This window comes from Pteronotus mesoamericanus, unplaced genomic scaffold (genome assembly GCF_021234165.1).
Source record: "Pteronotus mesoamericanus isolate MK-2021 breed Mesoamerican mustached bat unplaced genomic scaffold, CSHL_Meso_final contig_657, whole genome shotgun sequence".
Taxonomy (NCBI): Eukaryota; Metazoa; Chordata; class Mammalia; order Chiroptera; family Mormoopidae; genus Pteronotus; species Pteronotus mesoamericanus.
In genome coordinates, this window is record NW_026555229.1 from 15,093,323 (window position 1) to 15,098,903 (window position 5,581).

Genomic DNA, 5,581 nt, shown 5'->3' on the forward strand with positions numbered 1-5,581 from the left:
CAAACTTTGGGCACATCAGTTACACCAGCATATAGTTTAGTCAAGAGGTTTTACAAGGTGTGTTATGAAAGCCCCTGTTCTTCCTCCAAAACTCTTAATTTTCTGCTCCACAGAAGCAACCTTTTCCAGTACTTCAAGTGGACTCTTGTTACTTCCTTTCTTTAAATAAAATGTGTGTTGCTTCTTGACATTTCTGCTTTAAGCAGTATCTAAGGTCTCCTCACTGCAGAGGATTTAGCTTTGTCTCTCACACCACACCCCCCTCCCCATCTCCACTACACCCCCTTCTTTTAATCTCCCCAGCGCAGCAATATCATAATTTTAATTGGATCAGTGTTTACATTATTATGGTTATGTCAACACTATTTATTTTACAGTTAAGCCAAGGAGGCAATGATTACTCGTTCCTACACAGTACTTCATTTTCCTTGGTGTTAATAACGATCCTGATTGTTTTCTTGGCTTAGTTTTCTTTGTATTTATCACTAATCCAACATCCAACTCTACTCCTCTATTGTAAATTTGCTCAGACTCATAGCTATTCCGTCTATCAGTTTCATCCGGAGGAAACCTCTTCGGACTAGCTCCAGTCGGGGCTGGCCGCCTGCCATCCATCCCAGCGGGAAGCATAGCTGTCATCCTGGGATTCTGCTTCATCATCATCCTAGGAATTGCCTTTGTCTCCCTCTTATGGTGGGTGCTTTTACCTAACTCCTTCACCTTTTTTCCTTGGGCCTACTCCCTGAGCTTTGGTAGGGCACAAATTCTGATAGCTACCTGAGAAAGAGTGCAAGGCAGAGAAAATTGTCAACACCTTGCACATCAGAAATGAGTTATTTTACCCAATTTACACTTAATTGACAGTTCCTTAGTGTAAGAGGGGTGGACCTCCCAAAAAAACCCCAGAATTTATGTATTAAAAATTGTGTACTAATTCTTACATGTTGAGATTTTAGTCACGTGTAAGTTCTCTCCATTTGATGCACTACACCTACTGAGATTTTTTTTTTTTCCACTGCTCAAAACAGTTTTTGAACTCACTGATTTTGATGCCTTTCAGTGTCTGCCATTTTTTGTTTCACCTCTTCCACATAGACAAAATATTACCCTTGGAGGATATTTTTCATTCAGGGAAACAAAAAAAAATTTACTCCGTTGAGAATGGGTGAATAGGGAAGGTGGGGCCTAGGGGTCATGCCACTTTGGGCCAAAAACTGCTAAACATTCAGCATGGTGTGGACTGATGGACTTGTAAATCTGCCATCACGAAATGGGCAAATGCATTGAGTCTTCAAAAAAAAAAAAAAATGCACTGAAGCCAAGCGCAGCCTCTCACAGCACCACTAGCTGGCACACTGATACAGATGGGTTCCTCGACCACTCACCTAGCGGGGAAGCCCATACTACAAGGGGTCGCCCTCCAGAAGACAGTTCCGTTTTTGGGGGGCGGTCCCCCCCCTTGTGGAATTCTAGACTGAAATTATTTTACCTCAGAATTTTGAAGGCATTGCCCCAATGTCTTCTTGATTCTTATGTTGTTGTTGAAAAGTGTAATGTCATGCCCTGGCCGCTGTGACTTGGTTGGTTGGAGCATGGTCCTGTAAACCGAAAGGTAATGGGTTCAGTTCTTGGGGTCAGGGCACACGCCTGGGTTGTGGGTATCCCCTGTCACAGTGTATATGAGAGGCAATCGATTGATGTCTCCCTCTTGCTTCAATGCTTCTCTCCTCCCACCCTCTCTCCCCCTCCCCCTCTCTCTAAAATCAGTGAGCATGTCCTCAGGTGAGGATAAAAAAAATTTTTTTTAATGTAATATTTTAATTTCGAGACTTTGTGTGAACTTGTTTTCTTTTATTTTTCCTCTCACATTGCTAATTTTATAAGATCTTTCTTTGAACCTGATGTTCTCATTCACTGTTCTGGTATTTAATGAACTCTCTCAATTTGGATACTCACATCTTTCAGATCTACAAAATTATATTGAATTATTAGTTCAATGATTTCCTCTCTTTATTCTCTCCATACCCACCCCCCTTTTCATCCCTATATCATTTTTGCTGCAGTCGTTGGGAAATGTTTTCAAGTTTATTTTCCATACTTTTTATGTTGTTTTTAAATTTCTGATATAATATACTTGATTTCTAAATGCTCTTTAATGGTGCTTTTAAAAAATAATATACCATTCATGTTTTACTGATGTACTATCTTCTTTTATTTCTCTGGGAATATTAATGAGAGTTTTCTTTCTTTCTTTCTTTCTTTTTTTTTTTTACGTTTTCTTCCCCATCTCTTCCCATCTGTTCAATGCAAGCAACTCTGTTTCTCCCCAGTTTCTTTTTGTCCTGATTTTTTCCCCCTTTTAGTCTCCATCATTAATGTTACAAGCTTTCTTCAGATTGTTGAGGACCCCAGGCTGCCCGGTCCTATTTAAAAGAGAGATGCGAGAAAACTGTCTGAAGCTCTGAGCATGTAGACAGAGCTTGCCAGCTGAGGGCTGCACTGTGGAGCTGTCCGCGTTTCCTCCACAGGATGAATCTCTAGGGTGATTCTTTTCGACTCTTGGCTTCTCCAGAGAGGACTCTTCCGATTTTCCACCTGGAGAGATAGCCTGACACCTATATTCTGAGCCAAGAGGGAGATGAAGGTGGGGGATGTGTATCTCAACATTTACAAGGTTTATTTTTACTTAATTCTCTTCTTCTTCTCCTCCTCCCCACCTTTACCCAAACATGGAACTGCTGTATTTTCCAGGAACGTCTCTAACCTTGTACCGGCGAGGGAGGGGGGAGTTAGCCCACCACCTTGAGGAGTGGGGAAGGGTCTAAACAAACTTCCAATTCATTCTGCTATTTTTGGTCACACTTTTATTTGCACTTTCAGAGTACCCAATGCCACCAATTCCCAAGCCATTGAGAGGTTCTGTGAATGTATTAATATATCACTTTGGTGCTTGGTTTTCATCATTATTACCTTAGGATTCAGCTTTTTTTTTTTTTTTTTTTAGGTCAGCCCCATCAGTTACCTCCTTGACAAAAACTTTCCAGTTCTCAAAACATTATTGCTACTGTAATCTCCTCTCTTTATTTGCCTTTTTGGATCTATTCGTCTTTTTGTCTTGAAAAAATCTCCTTAATTTTAATGGCATTTGGGGAGGGAATATTACTAAATTCAACCCACATATTTAAACAGAAGTCTGTCAAATTTTGCAAGTAGGTATCATCTAGCTCCATTTTCTCTTTCCTCTTTTTCAACTCCATCCCAACCGAATTTCAGTTTTATGGATTTTTTTTTCTGTGTCCTTGTTGATTAAACTTCATTCAGAAAAGAATTTAACAAGTTAATTCACTCTGAGGTGTAATGAATGACAGAGTTTAATGTGTTTGTCATCTTTCCCGAGTATTTTAGTTTTAGCGGGAATGGAATTTTTTATTTGGCTTAAGCCAAAGGAATAAAGAAATGGAGTTGCAGACACCCTTATATACAGGTTTCAGAGGCCAGGGGAAGCCCTTGTCATGCGTTCTCAAATCACACTCCGTCAGGGCAGGTTCAACTCTGCCCATGTATGAGGCGGGTGCTGACCCCTTGTCACTGCAGGTGTTCCCACATGAGGATGGAGGTAAGACTCTCAGCTCAAGTACCAGCCTAGTTCAACTTGTCTGCCTCGGAGCCTAGATATCAGGTAGCTGAATCATCGTCCTAAACACTGCTATTACTCTAGAGTAAAACATATATTTTATTGTTGTTTATATTAAGTGTACAAAGACAGGCCTCATCAAATACAAACAACTCTAAGCAAGTCTGTCTTACCCAGACTTCCCCGTGCAATTAGTTGTTGTAAGGCATTATGAAAATGCAAAATACCATATAAATGTAGGACAGTTAGGTCAGGAAAATAATTATGGTAAATAATATGACTAACCGTCTTAAACTGTGTGAATAATAATAATAATAATTGAAGCCATTATGGACCATTGGTTGAAGCAACCACAATTAGCCAAAATGTGGTTAGGAGCACATTTCAGTTTTTAGCAGACAACAGAAGATGACCCCAGCAGCCTGGTGGCTCGGACACAGAAAATTAAGGTCAAATCAACCTGTCTGCAAGGATACAAGTAACATGAACAGAGGAGAAAAGAAGACAAGACCAGTTCAAATCTCCTCCTCATGCACATTGTTAGAGCTTGGAGTTGAGCCCACTGGTGGCAAATGAACTCACAAGCGTCGGTAGTGTGCTACTCAGGGGGCAAGACTTTTGCTAACACGAGGATGTTGGTCCAGTGAGTGGAGTTTCATAATAACCCTTAATACAAGTTTGAAGAAGAAAGAAAGACTCCTTAAATCTTGATTTCTGGCCCTATTTGTTGTTGTTGTTGTTGTTGTTAAATACTACTATTGCTAATAATAACAATAGTGATAATGCAAATGCCCATGTATTGCTTAGTATGGACTGCGTACTGTTAATGCCATTATATTTATTAATACATATTACGTATATTAATAAGGTCTCACACAACCTCGTGTTATTCTTCCCAGTTTTAGACATGAGGAAACCAAAGCACAAAGTGGTTAAATAAGTTTGCCACAGTGAGTGGCCAAGCTGGGATTTCAACCTGGGCTCCCTAGCTCGGCAGACTGTCTCTTACCTCTCTGCGCTGCCTTTTCTGCCTTTTCTCAGTTCAACGGCAAATACGTATTTTCATCACTGGTTGTGCCCTTACTCCACCCTCATCTTAGTGTTTTTTTTTAAGTAAACTACCAATACGAGCAAAAAACAAACACAAATTTTTCCAGGATATGAACATTTTCATCATTCGTATCAACCCACCCTAAATTTCACCAGCCTGAATTACGTTTCTCCAAGGCTTGACTAATACACGTTGTTGCATAGTGTTTTAAGAAACCTCCATTCCAATGCTGACATTGTATCTTATCTGTCCCATGCACTTCCTAGAATCCCTTCCGATTCTTTCCCGCTCTAATCTTTTCCAGTTCCACACGGTAAACTGAACAGAAATTGCTATACTGAATTCATTGCACCTAGGTGTAACACAGGTAACAAATTATTAACTGACCCTTCTTACTATTTGTCCGTTTGGGGCTTCCTATTTTAAAGGTGGATAATCAATAATATACTTTACAGTTTGCAAAGCCATTTCACCAGCATTAGCTGATTTGTTCTAATTTTTAGCATTTAAATCCACGGTGCACTTTGCCTTACTACTGTGCTTTTTCTTACCGTTTTTCCAAATCTGCCCTTAAAAGACAAACCCAGGATATCATAGACATATATGGCCACGCTTCCCTACAAAATCCGCATGTGACTTCCACTGCCAACACGACTGTGAGACTGGCTGAATTTTAAACACGGAATAACAAGCATGTCTAAGGCGCCCCGAGGCCGGGAGAGGGCGGTGGCTGCGCTCCGGCCGGGCTCCTGTCCCGGGCCGCGGCCTCTCCGCGCCGGTCCTGCCCCCGCGTCGTCCCGCCACCCGCCGCTGGGCAGCCTGGCCCTGGCCCCTTCAACAACGGGGCCGCGACGGCGCCCCCTGCAGGCCGCGGCGGGCAGGGCAGGCGGAAGAAA

General features: G+C 41.5%; 1 non-coding gene across 1 annotated transcript; it reads left to right on the forward strand.

The window, feature by feature from the left end:
- Nucleotides 1-4,163: 4,163 nt before the first annotated feature.
- LOC129077382 (small nucleolar RNA SNORA62/SNORA6 family) lies at nucleotides 4,164-4,312 on the forward strand. The gene has a single exon (XR_008529840.1). It is a non-coding gene; the product is annotated as a small nucleolar RNA SNORA62/SNORA6 family (small nucleolar RNA).
- The last annotated feature ends 1,269 nt before the right edge of the window (nucleotides 4,313-5,581 follow it).